The following is a 25,367-nucleotide window of genomic DNA, read 5'->3' on the forward strand; positions in this document are numbered from 1 at the left end:
TCCATTGTTTTGACAGAAAAAATAGCGTTACAGGTCGTGTTATTATTTTTCTATCAAATCTCTAGAATGAAACCAGCCAAATGTGTATAAGGACTAGTCAATGGTAAAGGAGAAAATGACTGATAGGTAATAAATCATAACCTGTCTTCCAATATTTTGTTCTGCAAGACTCCGAGATATCATGTATTACATAGAGACTCTTGGTATCACAAGCCGTAATCCCAAATACCCATAGCACCTTTCAACATAAGATGACAGACACTGGGATTTTGGATTCAATAAGCCACAAAGTTTATTGATGAAGTTACCCAATGAATAACTGACATGAATAAATATCAAACTTTAATCAATAGTTAAAATAACCTAACTATGAACCAATCACCAAGTGCAGCTGGCACAGTTGGGAGACATAACCCCCCCCATCTGCCAACATTGCGACAGAAAAATAACAGATTAGGGAAAGGGAAGGCGGGCGCTGATCTTCCTCTTCTTTCTTCAAAGTGACAAGAAAGACATTCAGCACCAGGTATTTATCAGGAACACTCCTTCCCGCCAATTTTCATTGTCCAATCAGAAATATCTGTAAGAAAAAACATCCGCCCTGCTACCAATAGCTAAAATTAGTACATGCTCGAGCTTATGCACCGCTAACCCATCTGAGCCACCAATAAAATCGGGTTCCGAAATCTTACCTAGTTACCAGCACAACCACGTAACGAAAAACACCTCATATTAAAATGAAACCCGTAGCCATTGTGTAGATATCAGAAATAATGGAAGAAAAGAGAATAATATGAATAAAGACACTGTAAATGTAGTAAGTGAGATGGCCAATAAAACACAGGCCTAATGGGGCTGTGATACCATGTGCCCCCTAGGTCTAAACTAGAGTTGAGCGAATATGTCGACAAATCTGAATTTGACATGTTTGTACTCTATTTGTGCCGAATTTATGTTCTACTCCCATTGACTCCAATGACGTTCAGCTGTGTTCGGTGAATAATGCAAAAACAATATTCGCCGGTGATCGAAATCAGAACCGAATTTTAAAAAATTTGATCAACTCTAGTCTAAATGCCCCAATGGAGCCCCGCCATTCTTTTGATAGAACAACATGTAATACCGCAAGTGTCCTTTAGAGGTCGCTACTTTCTCCAGCAAAAACTGCTCGGGGTTTTGACTGCCACACTATCAAATCCCACACTGACACATACTGTGTGTGTTATACTCACACGTATAACATGGCTGACTGCTATCTGATGTTGTATCGCACAGCACTCGGCACAGTGTTGTATTATGGGGCAGCTCAGATCGGCCATTACTTTCTCATGCCGATTCGGTCACAGCACGCTGCGAGTGGCTGCGAAACTCGGCTCACACACACCCATACATACACGTACGTATACAAACCTCAACACACACAAACTCACTTTAACACACAAATTCTCAACACAAACTCACCTACACACAGACACTCACAACAAAGTCACACACTAACTTCAACACACAGGCATTCACCTCAACCCACATACACCATAACACATGCACACACATGCACATTTACCTCAACACACACATAGGCATACTCACCTCAAGACACATACACATAATACAAACCCATGCATAGTCACATCAACCACACACAAATGCGCATTAATTTAAACACAAGCATGCTCACTCAACACAAACACGTATACTTTCCATCACCCTTTCAGTGCTGCAGTGCTGGGAACACAAACACACTCTCCTTTAGCGCTGGGATAAACAAACCATCACACACACACATTCTTTTATTGCAGGGTCATCACACAAACCGCTAAAATACTGCAGTTCTAGACACACCCACACACACACAAACATACATACACAGGCACATGCACTCACACGCACCTTCTGTGCTGGATCTTGAAACGTTTTCTCCCATAATAAATGCAGGTCTTATGATACTCACGCCACAATTCTCAGTAAAGCATTGGAGAAGGGTCAGTAAAGAGGAAAACAATGTAGTTAAAAATCATCTGCACAAATCATGGGCATGATGAGGACACAGTTCACAATCACCTCAACAAACACTCAATACACACAGACCTCAACCGACACACACATCTCAACGCACACGCTCACATCAACACACACACAAACCTCAACACACACACACTGTAGGGATGTGACTCGCTCAGGTGCAGCGGGAGACAATCATGAGGCAGGTTCTTCCCAAAGTTCATGAGGTTTATTTGCTCCATAAACCATAAATCAGCATATCACCAAAATAGCCTCTAGCTTAGGCACAAAAGAACATAAACGTCCGTGGCTTCAGACTCGGACCGAGAGTCTCAGCACATGCTGGGAGGTGTAGTCCTCCCCATATACACTAATATACCCAGCTCGGCAATGTCCAGAGCAGCGCTCTATCTGCAGCCACAGACCCAGGAAGGCTTCTCCTTCCTTAGCACACAGGCCCCTCTCTGTAGTGTCCCACCTGGACACAGGGAAGTCTGTCCACACTCTCACAGACTCCCTCCACTCTCTCTCACATGTGCCAAACACCTCAATTACATAGCCCTGTAACCACACCCACAGGTGATCACATGGCTATGACATCACTAAAGGTTGTATAGACACACACAGGTTTCCCTGACACAGTGTAACAGAAAGATCAGCAGTACCTCTGCTGATCAATACACCCTGGAGCCTGCATCCCAAGGCCACCCACCTTGAGACCCATAATGGTCATTTAGGACCCTGCTCCTGTTACCACACTGAATGTGCCTGTACACCCGTCCTGGGACACCCACACAGCGCCCCCTAGCTGACAGTGGTAACTACACCACATACCTCCCCCCTCTGTTCAAACTTGTGGGGTTGAACACATGACATCACCCAGGGATCTTGAGACCGGGCACTCATGTCACCTTGCCCTACCAATCGAGAGGACCGTCTCCATCTGTTTTGGCAGTCATACTGCATCATATTTACGTTAGGCCTCCCCCGCCCCCAGCGGTCAGTATCTCGGCCTTGGGCTTTGGCCTTCCCGTCAAAGTCCGTCAGGGTGACCAGGCACTCTTTAGTCTCCATCTGTCTGCAGTGCGCTCCATCACCCGACCTTTCTCTCACTAGCTGACTCTCCCGGTTCATACGGTCATGAGTCCCACGTCCAGTTGAGCTAACTGGCTGGTATGAGTCTGACCCTCTGTCGCTACGTCCACCACCGGGTCTCGTGCCTATGCTACTAAGATTAGAACTGCCACTTGCGGACTCTCGACGTTCTTGTCTTCGACTACCTGTCCTTTCATTCTTTGGAGGATCCCTTCGGGTCTTTACAACTTGGGTTGGAGGTGGACGCCACCTGACGTTCTGTATCTGCTTATTCATCTGCAGCCGATCCTGTCTTAGCTGCTCAATCTCCTTCAGGTACGCTACCCGATATTCCAGGAGCAAGCGAAGCTTCCCAATGCTTTCCACCGAACCAACCACAATGACAGGAACCATGTCATCTTCAATAACGACTTGGATTTCACCAGCAGGTGGGATCCTCACTCTCTTCACACAGGATCGATTCACCATCTCCTGCATCACCTTTCCAAGTCTGCCAACGACTTTCCCCACCAGATTTCTGGGTACCGGAATTATGTCTTCCACAAAGCCCAGCCGACTTTGTGCTTCCCTTGCAAGCTCCAGACGTCGAGCGGCTTTCCTATTACGCTCCACGAGCATCTGTTTCGTGCGGAGACATTGTAGGTGCATCTCCTTCAGGATAGCCACCCTTCTCTCTGTGTCTTCCGTTTCTGCCAGTATCACCAACTGGTCTGTTTCTGGTGCCCAGCTCACACTATAGGCCTTTACTGCCTTTTTAAAGGTCTCATGCACACCTTCGCTGGCACACGCTTCTTGCACGTCTTCGGGTACCTCCATCACGCACTTGAAGGTCATGGACTTGCTCTCATCCTGGACAGATGGCTCTGGGTTCCCCACGGACACTTCCCTCAAGGTATCTGCCAAGACCGGGTGACTGTCTTGTGCAGCTCTTGGCTCACCATCTTCCTGCGATTTACAGTCTTCAGGACCCTTTTCCAAGATGGGCTTTGGCAGTTCTGCCTTGCTATCAGTCGGGCACGGCCGCTGTACGTCTTCGCCCATCCACTTCTTCTGCAGAAGACCTTTTACTACTCCACTGAGTTCTTGCAGAACTTTATCTCGCTCCTCTGCCAGGTAGCGATGCTGATCCTCTCTCCTGAGAATCTCCTGTTGATGCTTCTCTTGGGCCTCTCTGAGCACCTCCATATCTTCCAACAGGGTCTTGTTCATGGTTTTACATGCTGACAGGTGACCTCTGAGCTCAGAGACTTCCTTCTCCAGCTCATCCACTCTGTGCTCAGCTGCTTGCCTTAGGACTCTTTCCCGTTCGACATGTTCTGTTACAGTCTCCTTTATCAGCTGTATCTCATGATCTTGTTCTCTTTTGGCCAGCACGTGTCTCACCACTACCTCTTTAATTATATCATCAAAGGGTACCACTGGGTCAGTCACACCAGTCGAGTGAACCCTCCAGTTACCGTCCAGCACCAATGTGTCTAGTCCAGTAGTCTCATCTCCCAGCCCACCATCTGTCTTATCACGAGACGTCAGGTCCGTCAGTTGGGCAGATGTACTTCTTCCTCTGGTCAGTTCTACCTCTGACCTGTCCATGTCAGGAGCCGTCACTGTCTCAGTGTCTGCTTGCCCCACAGTCGAAGCATCTCCACCGTCCGACCAAACGTCATCAAACAAAAGAAAGTCCCGGCCCCTCTCCCAGGCATAGACTAAGTCCCGTGGTATCCCTCTACCTTGGCACTCACCACCTTTGGTCCCCTCAAACACTACTGTGTCTACTGCGTAGTTCACCGTGACCCCGTGTTTACAGCGAACCCTGACGTTTTTCTCGGTCAGAGAGAAAACGAGAGGCGTTCCTGTCAGAGTCACCTGACTCTCTGAGTCCAGCCGACCAAAGGCTCCTTCCCGGTGCAGCATCACTGTACACATCTGTGGCCCGTCATTACTACCCGGAAAGGATATTCCACATTCTGAAAAAGACCTGCACATACACTGCGGTACTCCAGACATACCTACTGAGTCACCCAGTGCTGTCACTTCACACTTGGCCCCTTTCTGGACCACCACCCCGCTTTGGGTTGCCACCCCAATTTTGGTCACCGCCCCCTTTTGGGATTTCCCCATGTCCGTCCTGCAGAACCTCTTAGGCCACAGTTCACACAGTACAGTTCGTCTTTTAACGATACCACACAAGTCTTTGCTGGCACCACCACAGCTCCTGCTGTCACTGATCACCGGCACCTCCGGCTGCTGTTCACACACACACAGCGGCTGGTGTCACTGCAGCTCCTGCTGCGCCATCTTCGTGGACCCGCCAATCCACCGGAAGCCGCTTGTCACCTTCATAACCCTGCCGGGTTACTGGAAGCCGCTTGTCACCCTCAAAGATAAAAAAGCCACAAAAGTGCGCCCATAGGGCCTTACCAGTGCAGGTATAATGGGTTATGCAGCAATAATACAGGGTACTCACCCTTAATAGTTGTGTAAAGCCACAACTACTGTATCCGCTTAGGCCTGTTTCACACTTGCTTTTTTTTGCAGCGCGTTTTTCCCGCAAAAAAACGCATTGAAAAACGCATACAAAAGCATACAACTGCTGCGTTTTTTTCAAGCATTTTTATGAGCATGCATGAAAAAAAACGCAGCGTTTTTATGCGTTTGTATGCGTTTTTAGTGCGTTTTTACCGCGTTTGCGTTTTTTTCCAACATTAGGTGGCCCCTCACACTAACCCAAACCATGACTTTACTAACCCTGACCCTTAACCAAACCATACTTAACCCTAACCCAAACCCTAACTAACCTTAACCCTGACCCTAACCCTGACCCTTAACCAAACCATACTTAACCCTAACCCTGACCCTAACCCTTAACCAAACCATACTTAACCCTAACCCTGACCCTAACCCTGACCCTAACCCTTAACCAAACCATACTTAATCCTGACCCTAACCCTTAACCAAACCATACTTAACCTTAACCCTAACCCTAACCCTAACCCTGACCCTAACCAAACCATACTTAACCTTAACCCTAACCCTGAACCAAACCATACTTAACCTTAACCCTAACCCTGACCCTAACCCTAACCCTGACCCTAACCCAAACCATACTTAACCCTAACCCTGACCCTAACCCTAACCCTGACCCTAACCCTAACCCTAAACCCCCTTAACTAACCCTAACTTTACCCAAACCCCTAAATTCCATTGCCTAAACTAATGGTAAAAAAAAAAACGCATGTGCAAAAAAACGCATACATAAGCATGCCAATGCGCACATATGCTCACCATAGACTTATAATGGGTGTCTTGCTGTAAAAAAACGCATTGCGCGCGCATGCGTTTTTTTGAGGCAAATCGGACGCATAAAAAATGCAACAAGTTGCATTTTGTGCGCCCGAGCGCATACCGCAAAAAAACGCATGCGCGGTAAAACGCGTACAAACGCATGTGTATGCGCACATAAGCGCATCCCATGCAAAGTATAGGAAAAAAAAACCGCATGCGCTATTTAGCGCTAAATTAGCGCGAAAAAAAACGCAAATGTGAAACCAGCCTTAGTCACATGCAATAAAGCTGCAGCAGGATGGTGTAGACAGACAGCGTCTGCTACCAATGCTCCCAGGAAAAACACCAGGGCCCTGTGCTGCGAGACCTTCGTGACCCCACTGAGCCACAGCAAACACTTTCAAGTTTTTGCAGAGAAAACAAGGAAAAGGAAAAAAAAAAAAACCACATGCACAGTCTCTCACGTGTCCTGTTCGTGTGCCACTCAGGACGTACCGTCTCCGCCTGAGACCGTCCAACACACAGGGCACATCGGGTGCTATTCAGGGAGCCGACCCTCCTCCCAGGGTCTCCCAACACACCGGCCTCACCAGGTCCAAGGTCATCTCACGTGTTCCAGGGATCCGATTCCTCTCCCAGAACCTCCCAACACTGACCCTCCAGGTACACAGTCTCTAATTGACCCTGGTCAGTGCAACACAGACTCCTGTCTGTTACCTGTGTCGGCCCCACAGGTTCCTGGACGCCTCTTCTCCTCAGAGGTATCCCACAAATATTAATAGTCACTTTCTCTGACCTCGGTCAGTATTACTCACGGTTGTCAGACCGTCTGCTCTCCTGGCTCAGAATCGCCAGCACTGCCACACGTGCTTCTGGGAATGGCTGCCCGCAGTCTGTCACCAATTGTAGGGATGTGACTCGCTCAGGTGCAGCGGGAGACAATCATGAGGCAGGTTCTTCCCAAAGTTCATGAGGTTTATTTGCTCCATAAACCATAAATCAGCATATCACCAAAATAGCCTCTAGCTTTGGCACAAAAGAACATAAACGTCCGTGGCTTCAGACTCGGACCGAGAGTCTCAGCACATGCTGGGAGGTGTAGTCCTCCCCATATACACTAATATACCCAGCTCAGGGCAATGTCCAGAGCAGCGCTCTATCTGCAGCCGCAGACCCAGGAAGGCTTCTCCTTCCTTAGCACACAGGCCCCTCTCTGTAGTGTCCCCCCTGGACACAGGGAAGTCTGTCCACACTCTCACAGACTCCCTCCACTCTCTCTCACATGTGCCAAACACCTCAATTACATAGCCCTGTAACCACACCCACAGGTGATCACATGGCTATGACATCACTAAAGGTTGAACAGACACACACAGGTTTCCCTGACACAGTGTAACAGAAAGATCAGCAGTACCTCTGCTGATCAATACACCCTGGAGCCTGCATCCCAAGGCCACCCACCTTGAGACCCATAATGGTCATTTAGGACCCTGCTCCTGTTACCACACTGAATGTGCCTGTACACCCGTCCTGGGACACCCACACAGCGCCCCCTAGCTGACATAGTGGTAACTACACCACAACACGTAAACACACCTCAACACATACTCTCCTCAGCACACAAACTCTCCTCAGCACACATACACCATAACATGTACATGCACATTTGCCTCAACACATATGCACAGGGCCGCATCATCCATGAGCCAAGGTGAGAAGTCAGCTCAGGCGGCACAGAGTCTCTGAAGAGAGGGGGTGGCAGAGCAGCTTTGTCCCCTGCAATCAGATAAGCTGACGCCGTGCTCCTGGCTGCAATGCTGTTTGAGGTGATAGGTGAGTCACTTGTGTTTGTGTGACTGTGTGACAGAGTTGCATCTAGGCTTTCTGGCACCCAGGGCAAGAATTTGGTTCGGCGCCCCCCCCCAAGTACATATGCGACTTGCACACTTAGGCTAGTTTCACACTAGCGTTTAAACGACGCGCGGACGGCGCGCTAAGCCCCGCCCCCTGCCCCGCCTCCACCGGTATCTCCGCCTCCGGGCGCATGACGTTGCATGCGTCATGCGTCCCCTATCTTCATCACAGAGGGCGCAGGCCGTGCGCAGTCTGCGCAAAGTCTGCGTTTGGCGGCGCATGCGTCCTTTTGACGGTGCGCCGAGCAGCGTCAAACGCAACCGGTTGCATTTTGGTTGTCCTCGGCGCACCGTCAAAAGGACGCATGCGCCGCCAAACGCAGACTGTGCGCAGACTGCGCACGGCTTGCGCCCTCTGTGATGAAGATAGGGGACGCATGACGCATGCAACGTCATGCGCCCGGAGGCGGAGATACTGGTGGAGGCGGGGCAGGGGGCGGGGCTTAGCGGCGGCCGTGCGCAGGCCGTCGCTGCGCTCAAAAGCGCGAATGTGAAACCGGCCTTCGCCATGTACCTGCGAGCTGCTCTCCATGTTCAGTAAAAAACTGAAAGCAGGATGAGAAGCTCGTTGTCACAGGACCATAAGTATGACAATCGCATAGTGAGTGAAGTGTCCATGTGATGACTGCTGGAACCTGCAGAGCTGAATCCTGACATTGCAGGCTTCTGAATTCTCACAATGAATGCACCTGCACACTTTTAGGATTCTCCCTTGGCGATGTACAGTCATGTCAGCACAAGTATGTGATTTATATACTTCTGGCCACATTCCAACTAGACGTGCCCGGCCTCACTCAGTACATTATCATTGAGTGAGACCACACATGTCTAGTCAGCATGTGACCGTATGTATGTAAATTACCGGCACGAGAGAATCCTGACAACGTTCAGTAAGCACTGTGAGAATTCAGAAGTCTGCAGTCACATAGAATGACTGCAGACTCCGTACAAACCTGGACAACCCCTTTAATGTTCCTAACAAATAAAAACATGAGAATTAGTCAGTATCACAAATAACATTTACATCCAGGTACCTTATAGATGACGTCGTCTCTGAAGTCGTTCTCCTTTTCTTATTCTTGTCCAGACCCCATGATGAGTTTTCTCATCCACATCTCGTCTCTGCAGACTTCCATCTTCTCCGGTCTTCTGCAGCAAATCTCCACACGATCCCCTTAAAGATAGAAGTGTCATTATAATGCTCTTAAATAAAAATATCTGCAATATACTGTCGCCTCACACTATTCCCCTCCCTCCTCATACTGTCTCCTCTAACATCCCCTCTGTTCACCATACTGTCTCCTCATATATTTACCCCCTCACTCTCTATACTGTCTGCTCACACATACCCCCGACTCCCCATACTGTGTCCACATACATTCACCTGTTCGCACCCCTTACTGTCTGCACCCATCACCCATACTATTTCCTCATACATGCCCTCATACATACATACTCTTCATTTTGTGTCCTCAAATTTCCCCACACACATTAAATACCATCCCTACTCCAAATCCCCCCATCCCCAATCTCCCACACACATTAAGTACCCCCATCCCCACTCCAAATCCCCCCACACATTAAGTATCCCCCATCCCCACTCAATAACCCCTCGTCCCTACTCCCAAATCCCCCCACACATTATGTACCCCCACTCCAAATCTCCCCACACATTATGTACCCCCACTCCAAATCCCCCCATACATTAACCCCCATCCCCACTCATTAACCCCTCCACACATTAACCCCCATCTCCACTCATTAACCCCCCACACTCATTAACCCCCATCTCCACTCATTAACCCCCACACTCATTAACCCCCCACTCTTTAACCCCCCACTCATTAACCCCCACACTCATTAACCCCATCTCCACTCATTAACCCCCCCACTCATTAACCCCCCCACTCATTAACCCCCATCTCCACTCATTAACCCCCACACATTAACCCCCATCCCCACTCATTAACCCCCATCCCCACATTAACCCCATCTCCACTCCTTAACCCCCTCACATTAACCCCCATCCCCACTCATTAACCCCATCTCCACTCATTAACCCCATCCCCACATTAACCCCCACACATCCCCATCTCCACATTAACCCCATCTCCACTCATTAACCCCCACACATTAACCCCCATCTCCACTCATTAACCCCATCTCCACTCATTAACCCCCATCTCCACTCATTAACCCCCATCTCCACTCATTAACCTCCATCCCCACTCATTAACCCCCCACTCATTAACCCCCATCCCCACACATTAACCCCCTTCCCCACATTAACCTCATCTCCACTCAGTAACCCCCCCACTCATTAACCCCCACTCATTAACCCCCACACATTAACCCCCATCTCCACTCATTAAGCTCCACACAACCCCCATCTCCACTCATTAACCCCCACACATTAACCCCCATCTCCACTCATTAACCCCCACACTCATTAACCCCATCTCCACTCATTAACCCCCATCCCCACATTAACCCCCATCTCCACTCATTAACCCCCACACATTAACCCCCATCTCCACTCATTAACCCCCACACATTAACCCCCCATCTCCACTCATTAACCCCCACACTCATTAACCCCATCTCCACTCATTAACCCCCATCCCCACATTAACCCCATCTCCACTCATTAACCCCCACACATTAACCCCATCCCCACTCATTAACCCCCATCCCCACACATTAACCCCATCCCCACATTAACCCCATCTCCACTCATTAACCCCCATACATTAACCTCCATCCCCACTCATTAACCCCCCACTCGTTAACCCCCATCCCCACACATTAACCCCCATCCCCACATTAACCCCGTCTCCACTCATTAACCCCCACACATTAACCCCCATCTCCACTCATTAACCCCATCTCTACTCATAAACCCCCATCCCCACATTAACCCCCACACATTAACCCCCACACATTAACCCCATCCCCACAATAACCCCCATCTCCACTCATTAACCCCCATCTCCACTCATTAACCACCATCGCCACTCATTAACACCCCCCCATCTCCCATCTTCGGTGGTTCTTCAGCTCCACAGAGGAGCACACTTACCACCAGCGTTTGCTCTGGGCGCCGGGGAGTGACGTCAGCAGCGTGATCACATGACATCATCACGCTGCTGACGTCGTTCTGACCCGGCGGTCAGAGCTTCAATTGTACTGGCCATCCTCCACCCGCAGAGCCACAATCCACATAGAGAATAATGGGGCCTCCATGTGGAGTGTGGCTCTGCGGGTGGAGGTAGGTGCTGGAGATTCCCCATTACTGGGCACAGGGGGCAGTAACCTTTTCAGAGCTGAGACTATCTTGGTGCTTTTTTGTTGTCACTTTCTAAGAATCATAGCATTTTGTTCCTTTTCCTCTGATAGATGCATATGACCCAAGTATGGAAGACAGGAAGTAACAAAACACATATTACAATGTCCCTTTCCTGTCCCCACACACAGTATAATGTTCCCACAGTATCACCATCCCCCCACATACAGTATAATGTTCCCCCAGTACTGCCATCCTCCACATGCAGTATAATGTCCCCCCAGTACCGCCATCCCCCACACGCAGTATAATGTTCCCCACTGCCGACACGCCCCCACACAGTATAATATTCCCATAGTACTGCCATCCCCCACACAGTATAATGTTCCCCCAGTACCGCCATCCCCCACAGGCAGTATAATGTTCCCCACTACCGTCACCCCCCCACACAGTATAATGTTCCCCCAGTACCGCCACCCCCCCATACACAGTATAATGTTCCCCCAGTACCCAGTATCAGCCCTTGGTTTATGCAGGACTCTGCTGTCTGTGCTGGTTCTCATCGTCCTGGATGAGGTGAAGTTTATGTGTGGGGTCAGGGAGGGTTTAGTGTGGATGTAGCAGAGCCGTGTGTGCGAGGTGTACGGAGAAGAGCTGTGTGTGTACGAGGTGTACGGAGCAGAGCCGCGAGTGTGTGAATTGTACAGAGCAGTCGCACGTGTGTGTATGGAGCGGCGCCGCGTGTGTGTGAGGTGTATGGAGCAGCGCCGTGTGTGTGTGTGAGGTGTATGGAGCAGAACCGCATGTGTACAAGGTTTACGGAGTGGAGCCATTTGTGTACAAGGTTTACAGAGCGTGGCCACGTGCCTATAAGGTATACGGAGCAGAGTCGCATGTGTATGAGGTATATGGAGTGGAGCCATGTGTGTACTGAGTGTAGCCGTGTGTGTGCAAGGTGTACAGAACGGAGCCGTGTGTACGAGGCATAAAAAGCAGAACCGTGTGTGTATGATGTATACGGAGAAATACGTGTACAAGGTGTATGGTGGGGAGCATTCCTACCTCCCAGCGGGACAGTCCCGATTTTGAGAGAGATACTGCCCCGGCTGGGAGCTTACTTTTCCAGCGGACACAGGAGTACACGACGGAGCCCCGAGGAGCAATTTAAAATTTGCAAGTGACGTTCCACCGGAAGTGATGTGCTAGAAGCTGACTGGAAATGAGGTAATTTCGGGAGGAGATTGTGACGGAACCATGGAGGCACTTCAAGGAATGCTTCAGGTCCATCACCGTGTCCTCCTCCAACAGCGCGGACAGCAGGATCGCCTTGAACTCGGGGATGCCGGCCATGTGAGTGGATCATGATATGTCCTGTATCGGGAGGCTCAGGTGGGCACTACAGTGGGAACCGGGCTGCTATAGTATCTTTATAGAATCTTTCTTTCTCTCTGTTTCTTTATCTCTCTAATCTTTCTTTTTTTCTTTCTCTCTCTGTTATATTTTTTCTTTTTCTTTCTTTCTCTATTCTTTCTTTCTTCTTTCTTTCTCTGTTCTTTCTTTCTCTCTCTCTGTTCTTTCTTTCTCTGTTTTCTTTTTTCTCTCTGTTCTTTGTTTCTTTTCCTCAGTACCAGTCAGCGTGCCCACAGTACCAGTAGAATAAGGGGGGTAGGAAACTAGGTGGCACTGGTCACTTTGAGCCTCTCATACTTTTTATTGGTGTATAATCATATGCCCTGAGCACCCCTTAGGCTGTGTGCACACGATGCAGAATTCCTGCGGGTCCGCAGCGGATTTTACCGCGCAGAAATGCTGTGGATCCGCAGTGTGATTTACAGTATAACGTAAATCAATGTTAAAAAAAAAACGCTGTGCAGATGCTGCGGATTTTTCCGCGCGGTTTTCCTGCAGTTCAAAATCCGCAGCATGTCACCTCTTTTGTGTGGTTTTCCACCTCCCCAGTCACCAAATCGCAGTGGAAAACCGCACAAAAACCGCAAGAAAACCGCATTAAAATGGAAGAAATACGCAGGAAAAATGCAGGTCATTTGACCTGCGGATTTCTTCAATTCTGCGTGGAAAAATCCGCAGGGTAAAAAAGTACGTGTGCACTCAGCCTTAAAGAGGGCCAGCCCCAGACAACAGGGTACAAACAAATCACTATTACTATCAGTCCAAGTGGACAATTATATACGTAAAGGTAATGATGTCCCTGTGCCAAGCAGTGAGGAGGATCAGAATACACTGAGGAGACCAGAGCAGTGGGGTTTGGGGAGAATAGAAGAATTATATGGGGCCCATTATACTGTCTGGAGCATTATATGGGGCCCATTACACTGTATGAAGTAATATATCGTGCCCATTATGCTGTATGAAGTAGTATATGGTGCCCATTATACTGTATGCAGTAATATATGGGGCCCATAATACTGTATGGAGCATTATGTGGGGATAAGGGATGACTTTCTGTTTGTTGTGGATCTGACCGCTGGGACACCCATGATCCTAGGAAACGTAGCTTTGAAGAGCACCATGTAAATGGAGCTGTGGTCAATCATACGCACTGTGGTGCCATTCACATGTGGCTCTTCAAATAACTCCTTAAAGAGAGTGATATGGGGATGACAAAGTATAGCAAAAATTCACTGATCGGGGTGAGGAGTGCTATAGTTTGTGGGCTGGTGGGATTTGTGTGGCAGGGCTGCATTTTTGTTCCAGTCCGGCCCAGTGCCAGGCCTACCATTGCCATTAATGGCCCTTGTTCTGGATACTTCTGTGTTGTTCTTGTATGTGCGTGTGATGGCACTGACATCCTTGTGTTTGGACACCTTTTTTTTTTATTTATCTAAATCAAAATGTCCACTATTGTACTCAGTTTTCCAGGATAGATATGAAAATTTACTTTGTGTGGGGGGGGGCGTCATTTTGCTGTTCGCCTCAGGCAGCAGAGAGGCTAGGTTCACCCCTGACAAAGAGGATTGGGCCTAACTCCAATACCGAACAAAAACTTGGGAGTGCGATAAACTTGATGAATTACGTATAAATGTGACAAATGATGGGTTTCTCCCAGCGAGAATCCAGGAACTCTTTCTAATATTTCTGACCATAAATTGTCCTCAATAGGACCAATATCTCGCTCCCACCTCTCCTTCGCACGTACAGGATGATTCATAAGCACCAAATGCAGTATATCCCAATATAACTGAGAAATCATCCCAGCTGTTCCTGTGGATTTTTCAATACGCTCTTATAATCTTATTCTGTTGCATGGGTTTTCCTACAATGAGGCTTTCTGCTTGGTACGCGTGTCTAAGTTGTAAATACTTGTAAAATTCTGAATTCTGGATCCCAAATTCCATACGCAAATAAGTAAAATCTCTAATTCTATCTCCCTCCAATATATGTTCAAATCTACGCATCCCTCTTCGGGCCCAGCTCTCAAAACCCTCCAAGTGACTGAAATTAGAAAGGGAAGGGGTATTCCATATAGAAGTATACTGAGACACCCCATGGATATCCTGCATTTTTTTTAACTCTTTCCCATAGCTTGTGTATTAACAGCGGAGTAGGGAATTCATGTGTTTTTGTACCAAATCCCCCCCGTTTCCAATACCTCATAGAGACTATCCGAGTCATAACAATTGTTGCAAAAGTTGACGCTGAGCTCCTCCTCCCCCAGTATCATCCCAACCGCATATGTGTTGTAACTGTGCTGCCATGTAGTAAACCCATGGGTTAGGGACAGCCAAACCCCCATTGCTTTTTTCTCTTTGCAAAAGTTCCAATCTGATCCGTGGAGGTCCTTTACCCAATATTAGCTCTCTAAATAGTGAATTTATCTTATGGAAAAATCTCTGCGGGATCCATTGTGGTGAATTGTGTAGCATGTATAGTAATTGAGGTATCCAGATCATTTTGATTAGGTTAGTTCGTCCCACCACCGATAAAGGCAAACGTAGCCAGATATCTTTCTTAAGCTTAAAAAGAATGGGAAGGAGATTAAGGCTCTCATAATCACTGACCAGCGGTGTAATTTGTACCCCCAAATATTTAAATTGTGAGACCACCCGTAGGTCTGAAAAATTATAATTGGATGTATTAGCCGTATTATCCACTGGTAGAAGTGCTGATTTGCCCCAGTTGATCCTCAACCCAGAATATTGCCCAAATTCCTGAATCACCCTCATGGCCTCTGGCAGCACATGAGATGCATTAGCCAGAAAAAGCAATGTGTCATCGGCATATAAGGCAACCTTTTCCTCTAGTCCTCCTCGTTGAAACCCCGTTATTTTTGGATTAGATCTAATCATTGCTGCCATGGGTTCAATGGTCATAGTGAATAACAATGGAGACAAGGGACATCCCTGTCGCGTACCCCTGCCCATGTGAAATGGAGTAGTGAGACGGCCATTAACCTTAATTCTTGCTTTAGGAGAGTAATATAGGAGCTTTACCCAAGAGATAAATGAATCCCCCAGCCCAAATTTATCTAGTGCAGCCCAGAGAAATTCCCACTCAACAGAATCAAAGGTCTTGGCTGCATAAAGAGAGCAGAACACCCTGTCTCCCGAGTTGCCGGCCGGTAATTGTAAATTAAGATATAACTGTCGAATATTTACCGCTGTTGATCTGGAGGGCAAGAATCCAGATTGATCTGTATGGATTAGGGAAGATATCACGTTGTTCAGTCTGGTGGCTAATACTTTGGCAATAATTTTAACATCTGTAGGCAACAGAGAGATACGTAGGTCTGTAAGAATCAGGCAATAAAGGATCTTTGTCTGGTTTAAGGATAACTACAACTAGAGCCTCCTGCATTGATGGGGGTAGAGAGCCAGTCCCAGTCGCCCCCTGAAAGGTCTTAAGGAGCTGGGGAAGTAAAACATCTCCAAACTGTTTATAAATTTCCGCAGGTATGCCATCTGAACCCGGTGATTTATTATTGGGCATAGATGCAACCACATCTTGTAATTTTTCCAACTGTAATACTATTGGACTATTTAAATAAATCCTGTCCGTGTCTGAAAGTGTGGGCAATGAAATACCATCCATGTAAGACATTATTTGTTCTTTGTTATATTGTAACTTAGAGCTGTAAAGCTCTTTATAAAATTCAGAAAAAATTGTTAAAATTTTGTCAGGACAATTAACCAATACTCCATTTTGTTCCCTGAGTGCTCCAATAAATGAATTCCCTCTCTGTGCCCTAGAAATTACTGCTAAGAGGTGGCCTGCCTTCTCCCCTTCTTCAAAAAATCTGTGCTGTGAAAATAATCTTTTGGTATTAGCTCTTTCTTTAATGTGAGAGTCATACGCCTTTGGTGTCTCCTTCCACTCCAACAAATCTCGTGATTCCCCTGTAGATATGAATTTATGCTCTGTCGCCTGGACACCTTCCCTAAGAAATACTTCAAACTGGTTAGATTTAGTCTTGGACCTGCTGACCCCCTGAATTAAAGTCCCCTTCAAACAGGCTTTCATAGCATCCCATATCATATTAAGCGATACCTCACCAGTTCACGAAAATAATGTTTGAGGGCAAGCGAGATCGGCTCTATGTCTACAATCTGTAACCAAAAAGGGTTGAATGACCACAAATTACAAGAAAGACTCAAACCCGGTAGGAGGTTAAGACTAGTTAGTATGGGAGAGTGATCAGATTGTACTCTGGGTAAGTATGCAATTTTGTCCATCGTGCAATATTTCTTCCGAACCCAGGACCAAGTCTATTCTAGATAGAGTATTATGCGTTTTAGAATAGCACGAGAACTGCTTAGACTTAGGATATTTAATTCTCCACAGATACAACAATGAGAGCTCCGCCACCATCTCCCCAAATCTAGAAATAGGGTGATGTTGTAGGCTTGCATCCGCATTGTGCTTATCCAGATATGGGTGAATGATATTATTAAAATCCCCCATGCACATCACCGGAACCCCAGGGGTCCTTCCAATAATACCAGCTATAATATTTATGACAGTATTATTGAAAGGGGGAGGAATATATACTATTATCAATAACAATTTCGTTTTAAAAACTTTACAGTGAATACTTACATATCTACCGTTTTGATCTATTGTAGATGCAATCAATATAAAAGGGATAGACCTATGGACCAAAATACTGACTCCTCTAGAATAACCCAAACATGTTGAGTGATATCCACAGCTCATGCATGCACGAGTCAAGAATGATATTTTATCTTGTTCCAGATGAGTTTCCTTTAGGCACACTATTGCAGGAAAATGGGGTCTAATATAATCCATAACTGCCACCCTTTTAGTAGCATCCCCCAGACTGCGAACATTCCATGAAAGAAAGTTGACTGTTGTGAGTTCATTTTTCCCTTCACCATTGAGGTCTGATGAACTCCCTCCTCTTGTGAAGGAAGGTAGTGAGGCTGATTATCAAACACCTGGGAAGCTAGATGATGACTGGGTGGCTGGAATTGAGGACTGGATATAAGGCTGCCGACGCCCTTCTTCCTGGCTGGTGATTTTCCTGCTGGATTCTTGGAGACCAGTCTGATTCCTGCATCTCAAAGCTAAGTTTTTCGGCTCTGCTTTGTACTCTTCAGTTTTGTTTTGTTTTGCCTTGTTTTTTGGGAGTTCTGCCATCCCCGCCGGGGGTGAGCTGAATTCCATTTTTGTCTCTGATCTGTTGAACTTTTGCTCTGTCTTCAGAATATACCTGAGTGCTGATATAGTCTTTTGAAGCCTAGCGACTTCAGGGCTTGTTTTTCCTATCAGTCGGTTGGCTCATTTTGATAGGGTTTTTGCGGATGGCAGACAGCAGCTTTCCTATCCTGTCCTATGTAGTTAGCTTGGGCCCCATCATTTGCTCAACCTATCTTTCTATCTGTGTTAGTGTTTTCATCTTGCTTCACCGTCATTATATGTTGGGGGCTGCCTATTGCTTTGGGGTCTGCTCTGGGGCAGTTTAGTTTTTTCCCCTTTCTGTCTTTAGGCTATTTAGTTCTCCAGCTGTGATCGAGGGGTCTAGGGCACCGTAGGAACCCCCCACGGCTACTGCTAGTTGTTGTGGATAGGTCCAGGGGTCTGAAATCCGATAGCTGCCAACCTCTCTGTTTTTTCTGGACTTAGCTGGTATTTTGTTTTTTCCTCCTTCGGTAACTCATCACAACAGAATCACCAGCCATACCGCAGATCCTAGGGTACTCAATAGCAGGAGAGAATTGTAAAAAGAAAAAAAAAAAGTGTCAGAATTTTTTTTTTTTTTGTGTGCATATTTTTTCCTCTATATCTCTGAGGCCGTAGGGGGAATTTTTCTCTCAATGGAGATGAAGCAATTGTCTGATCGTGTGGAGCAGCTCGCTGCTGAAGTGCGGGGAATTTCCGCCTATCTTGCTCATTCACATGCTGCTGAACCAAAGATTCCCACTCCTGATGTGTTTTTTGGGGATCGGTCTAAATTCTTGAATTTCAAGAATAATTGTAAATTATTTTTTGCCTTGAAGCCTAACTTGTCGAGGAACTCCGCGCAGCAGGTTAAAATTGTCATCTCTTTGCTGCGCGGCGATCCCCAGGAATGGGCATTTTCTTTGAAACCTGATGATCCTATTCTGAATAATGTGAACGCATTTTTTCAAGCCTTGGGGTTGTTGTATGATGAACCTAATGCTATTGATCAGGCTGAAAAGACCCTGTTGGCATTAAGCCAGGGTCGGGATTCGGCAGAGTTGTACTGTCAAAAATTCTGAAAGTGGGCGGTCCTTACTACCTGGAATGATGGTGCCTTGGCAGCCCTCTTTCGGAAGGGTTTGTCAGAAACTGTAAAAGATACTATGGTGGGATTTCCTGTTCCCTCTGGTCTTGACGATTCTATGTCATTAGCCATTCAGGTGGATCGGCGTTTACGTGAACGCAAAACTACACGAGAGATGTTGCCACCTGTTGAACAAATGGCTGAACCTATGCAATGTGATAGAGTTTTGTCTAGGGCGAAACATGAGGAGTTCAGAAGGCGTAATAAGCTGTGTTTTTTTTGTGGAGATGTCTCGCATATTATTTCTGTCTGCCCTAAACGAGAGAAACGTTTTGCACACACATTTTCTGTGGGTGGTGTTCAACCTAAGTTTCTTCTGGCAATTACTCTGATCTGCTCCCTGTCCACATTTTCCGCCAAGGCTTTTGTGGATTCAGGAGCAGCTCTTAACCTGATGGACTTGGATTTTGCTAAACGTTGTGGATTTCCTATGACACCTCTGCGGACGCCTATCCCTTTGAGGGGTATTGATGCTACTCCTTTGGCGAAGAATAAACCTCAGTTTTGGACCCAGGTGGTAATGCGGGTCGCCCCAGAACTTCAAGAAAATTGCAGATTTTTGGTGTTGCATAGTTTGCATGATACCATTGTTCTAGGGTTCCCCTGGTTGCAAATCCATAATCCAGTTCTGGATTGGAAATCTTTGTCTGTGGTGAGTTGGGGTTGTCGGTGTGCCCTTAGTGATGCTCCTGTTTTCTCCACCTCTCCCCAGTCGCATGATGTTCCTGACTATTTGGCTGACTTTTATGATGTATTTAGTGAGAATGAGTCTGCGTCTTTGCCTCCTCATAGGAGTTATGACTGTGCAATTGAGCTGAACCCGGGGTGTAAATTCCCCAAGGGTCGGATTTTCAATTTATCTGTACCCGAGCACGAGGCTATGCGATCCTATATTAAGGAGGCATTGGAGAAGGGTCATATTAGACCATCCTCTTCACCCTTAGGTGCTGGGTTTTTTTTCGTGGCTAAAAAGGATGGTTCATTAAGGCCTTGTATTGACTATCGTGCCCTCAACAAAATTACTGTTAAATATCAGTATCCGTTACCCCTGATTTCTGATCTATTCTCCAGAGTTAAAGGTGCTTGCTGGTTTACCAAGCTTGACCTCAGGGGGGCGTATAATCTTATTCGCATTAAGCATGGGGATGAATGGAAGACGGCGTTTAATACTCCGGAGGGACATTTTGAGTACCTGGTGATGCCTTTTGGGCTCACTAATGCCCCTTCTGTCTTCCAGTGCTTCATGAACGATATTTTCCGAGATTTTGTCGATAAATTTTTGATTATCTATCTGGATGATATTTTGATCTTCTCCAAGGATTGGGATTTTCATGTGGAACATATTCGGACTGTGTTCCGGATCTTGAGGGAGAATTCCCTGTATGTCAAAGGATCTAAATGCCTTTTTGGAGTACAGAGGATTTCTTTTTTGGGATTTATTTTGTCCCCGTCAACTATTGAAATGGACCCGGCCAAGGTACAGGCCATTCACGATTGGGTTCAGCCCACTTCTTTGAAGGCCCTCCAGTAGTTTTGGGGTTTTGCTAATTTTTATCGGAAATTTATAGCAAAATTTTCTAGTATTGCCAAGCCATTGACTGATTTGACTAAAAAGGGTGCTGATGTGTTAAATTGGTCTCCGGAGGCTGTTTCTTCCTTTCAGGAGCTGAAGCGAAGATTCACCTCCGCCCCGGTTTTGCGGCAACCTGATGTCTCACTTCCATTCCAGGTAGAGGTGGATGCTTCTGAGATTGGTGCAGGAGCTGTTTTGTCCCAAAAGGATCCTGTAACATCTAAAATGAATCCCTGTGCTTTCTTTTCCCGAAAGTTCTTTCCATCTGAACGTAACTATGATGTGGGGAATAGGGAACTGTTGGCCATGAAATGGGCATTTGAGGAGTGGAGACATTGGTTGGAGGGAGCTAAGCATCAAGTCGTGGTCCTCACTGACCACAAGAATTTGATTTACCTAGAGTCGGCTAAGCGCTTGAACCCTAGACAGGCTAGGTGGGCCTTGTTTTTTACATGTTTTGATTTTGTGGTTTCTTTTCTTCCTGGAACAAAGAATGTCAAGGCAGACGCCCTCTCTAGGAGCTTCTTTGCTGATTCTCCTGTGGTGACCAAGCCTGATACCATCTTAGGCGAAGGGGTAGTTCTTTCTGTCATCTCGCCCGATTTGAGACGTGCTCTGGAAGAGTTCCAGGAGGACAAACCTGAGCGTTGTCCCAGTGGAAAGTTGTATGTTCCTGACCAGTGGAAGAAGAGAGTGATGTCTGAAGTTCATTGCTCTGCTTTGGCTGGTCATCCAGGTATTTTTGGTACTAGAGATCTGGTGAGTCGTTTTTTTTGGTGGCCCTCCTTGTCTCGTGATGTCAGGAATTTTGTGCAGTCCTGTGGGACGTGCTCCCGGTCTAAATCGTGTTCTTGCTCTAGTGGGTTGTTGATGCCTTTGCCTGTCCCCAAGAGGCCATGGACCCATATTTCAATGGATTTCATCTCTGATATGCCTGTCTCTCAGAGGATGACTGTTATTTGGGTGATTTGTGATAGGTTCTCTAAGATGGTTCATCTTGTACCACTCCCTAAGTTGCCGTCTTCCTCTGAGTTGGTGCCCCTGTTTTTACAACAGGTGGTTCGTTTGCACGGGATTCCTGAGAACATTGTAACTGACAAGAGGAGTCCAGTTTGTGTCTAGATTTTGGAGAACTTTCTGTTCCAGGCTGGGAATTCAGTTGTCCTTCTCCTCTGCTTTTCACCCTCAGACCAATGGGCAGACAGAGAGAACAAACCAGACCTTGGAGTCATATTTGAGATGTTTTATTTCTGCTGATCAGGATGATTGGGTTTCATTTTTGCCCTTGGCCGAATTTGCTTTAAATAATAGAGCTAGTTCTGCCACTTTGATGTCACCTTTTTTTGTAACTTTGGGTTTCATCCTCGATTTTCTTCAGGGCAGGTGGAGCCCTCTGCCTGCCCAGGTGTTGACACTGTGGTGGAGAGAATGCACCAGATCTGGGACCAAGTGGTGGATAAGTTATCTCTCTCCCAGGAAAAAGCCCAGCGGTTTTCCAACCGACATAGGACCATTGGTCCCCAGTTTAAGGTTGGTGATATGGTGTGGTTGTCATCAAAAAATATTGCTATGAAGGTGGCTTCTCCTAAGTTTAAGCCTAGATTTATTGGACCTTACAAGATTGTGGAGATCATTAATCCGGTCTCTTTTCGTTTGGCTCTTCCTGTCACATTTAAAATCCATAATGTGTTCCATAAATCTTTGTTGAAGAGGTTTGTGGAACCTGTTGTTCCGGGAGTGGCACCTCCAGACCCTGTATTGGTTGAAGGTAACATGGAATATGAGGTAGAGAAAGTACTGGATTCCCGTCTGGCTAGACGGAGACTCCAGTATTTGGTTAAGTGGAAGGGTTATGGTCAGGAGGATAATTCCTGGGTCTCTGCCTCTGATATTCATGCCAAAAGATTGGTGCGTGCCTTTCATCGGGCTCACCCTGATGGCGTAGTTGAGGGTTCGGTGACCACTCCTCAAGGGGGAGGTACTGTTGTGAGTTCATTTTCCCCTTCATTACTGAGGCCCGAGGAACTCCCTCTTCTGGTAAAGAAAGGTAGTAAGCCTGATTATCAAACACCTGAGGCTGATGATGATGACTGGCTGAGTGGAGTTACTGACTGGATATAAGGCTACCGACACCCTTCTGCCCTGCGGGTGATTTCTCTGTGGGATCCTTGGAGACCAGTCTGAATTCCTGCTCCTCTAAAGCTAAGTTTGCTGCTCGGCCTTTTGCTTTTATGCTTTGACTTTGTTTTCCTGGATTTCTGCCATTCCCTGCTGGGGTGTGCTGAATTCATTTAGCTCTGTCTTCTGAAAATACCTGAGTGCTGATTTAGTTTTTGAAGCCTAGCTGCTTCAGGGCCTTTTTCATGTCAGCTTGTTGGCTTATGTCTTTGATAGGGTTTTGGCAGATTGCAGACAGCAGCCTTCCTGTCCTTTCCTATCTAGGTAGTTTTGGGCCCCGTCTTTGCTCAGTCTATCTTTCTGTCTGTGTTAGTATTTTCATCTTGCTTCACCGTCATTATATGTTGGGGGATGCCTATTGCTTTGGGGTCTGCTCTGGGGCAGTTTAGATTTCCCCTTTCTTTCGGCCTATGTAATTCTCCGGCTGTGATCGAGGGGTCTAGGGCATCGTAGGAACCCCCCACGGCTACTGCTAGTTGTGTTGATAGGTTCAGGGGTCTGCAATCTGATAGTTGCCAACTTCTCTAGTTTTCTGGACTTAGCTTGTATTTCTGCTTTTGCCTCCTACGGTGACTCATTCATAACAAGCTCCCATCTGCTGCATATGAGCTCCCATCCTGCCCCCATGAGCGCCCATCTTGCCCCCATGAGCGCCCATTCTGCTCCCATATGATCTCCCAGCCTTCTCCCTTATGAGTTCCCATCCTTCTCTCTTATGAGCTCCCATCCTTCTCCCATGTAAGCTCCCATCTTTCCCCCATATGAACTCCCATCCTGCCCCCATATGAGCTCCCATCCTTCTCCCATATGAGCTCCCATCCTGCCCCCATATGAGCTCCCATCCATCCTGCCCCCATATGAGCTCCCATCCATCCTGCCCCCATATGAGCTCCCATCCTTCCCCCATATGAGCTCCCATCCTGCCCCCATACGAGCTCCCATCCTGCCCCCATATGAGCTCCCATCCATCCTGCCGCCATGTGAGCTCCCATCCATCCTGCCCCCATATGAGCTCCTATCCATCCTGCCCCCATATGAGCTGCCATCCTGCCCCCATATGACCTCCCATCCTGTCCCCATATGAGATAATAAAAAAAAATTCTCCTTACCTGGCCACGGCCCAGTGTCCTCTCCCTCATTTATTTGAGGCGCAGACGCCCCAACACATGCCAGTGAAGTCATACACCGGCGACGTGCGCGCTGATATCAGTTGCTGGCCTGTGATTGGCTGGCAGCTATTAACTATTGCTGTGCAGAAAGCTGGTGGCTTTCTATACCGCAATATATTGCAACTGAACGTGCCTCCTCAGATGGACATTTAGTTGAAAACTGCAATAGCAGAAATGGCATTAGAATAAAGAGCATAGAGCAGCGTCTCCTGATGAAGTACTAAACGAAACGCGCGTTGGGGTGAGGTGGAGCACGCTAATGCTCTTTATAACTTTGTCAGTATCATGCGCTTTATTCTAATGCCATTTTTGCTATTGCTAATGGGCACTTATGGGCTTTGGACCAGTATAATTCCGTTCTTGTAGCAATTCATATATTAGTCGCTGTGTGACTGGCCATTATCTACACTGGATTTCCAGATGATGGAAGTTAGGCTACATTAATGACTCACGGTGACCCGTAGATTTTGGGGAATTTGACATTTTATCTGGTCTGCCATGTATTGGTAATAGTGGGCTCCACTTGGTGTGCTTTGTGGCCTCTGTATTGATATTGATTAAAAAAATACTTTTTGAATAACGTGTTGGTTTTCTTTGGAACTAGACTGTGTTTGCTCTCTGGTGCTTATGTTTATATGCGAGTTATTCCTGTTTCTGGTTGTGTTGCTATATATATAATCTTCTCACCTCTCTCTTGTGTTTTCTGTCCTCTCCTTTTTTTTCTCTCCTGCTGTTATTTCCCTGAGTTCCCTCTGCCTCCTTCTCCCTGGTTGTCTGTGGCTCCACCCCCTACATTCAGCCCCGCCCCCATGTTTCTCCACAGTCTGTGACGCTACTGGAGGGGAGGGATCCGGATGCTCTGCTCCTGGCGCTGCTGCTGACTGCCGGTGGGCGGGGTGAGGAGTGTCCCAGCGTGTGTCACTGCGCGTCCCTGCTACACTCGTCTCACACTGCAGCCGGCGGGAACTCTCTGCACGGCTTAGTACCAGGTGAGCAGAAGTGAGGGGCGCCATACGCCAGTAAGGGCTGTAATGCCATGATGGTTGCCCTGACTTACTATAGTCGTGTAACCGGCCTACACCGCCCCCTA

General features: G+C 47.2%; 1 protein-coding gene and 1 long non-coding RNA gene across 8 annotated transcripts in view; one reads left to right on the plus strand and one right to left on the minus strand.

Moving 5' to 3' along the window:
* Positions 1–215: 215 nt before the first annotated feature.
* On the minus strand, positions 216–25,058 carry LOC141095281 (uncharacterized). Its single transcript, XR_012233349.1, has 3 exons — positions 24,965–25,058; positions 9,326–9,465; positions 216–580 (listed from the first exon to the last, which is right to left on the minus strand). It is a non-coding gene; the product is annotated as an uncharacterized lncRNA (long non-coding RNA).
* The window catches only part of MTERF4 (mitochondrial transcription termination factor 4), a 30,815-nt gene continuing 30,487 nt past the window's right edge, over positions 25,040–25,367 (plus strand). For 3 of the 7 annotated variants that reach the window (XM_073581207.1, XM_073581206.1, XM_073581208.1), the window contains exon 1: positions 25,041–25,266. The gene's annotated coding sequence lies outside the window, so the exon portion shown is untranslated. Of the gene's footprint in view, positions 25,267–25,367 lie in introns of all 7 variants that reach the window. The other 4 variants (XM_073581210.1, XM_073581209.1, XR_012233348.1 and 1 more) reach the window with 3 other exon arrangements.

Source organism: Dendrobates tinctorius, unplaced genomic scaffold (assembly GCF_039654945.1).
Source record: "Dendrobates tinctorius isolate UK_male_01 unplaced genomic scaffold, ASM3965494v1 ptg000069l, whole genome shotgun sequence".
NCBI classification, from domain to species: Eukaryota; Metazoa; Chordata; class Amphibia; order Anura; family Dendrobatidae; genus Dendrobates; species Dendrobates tinctorius.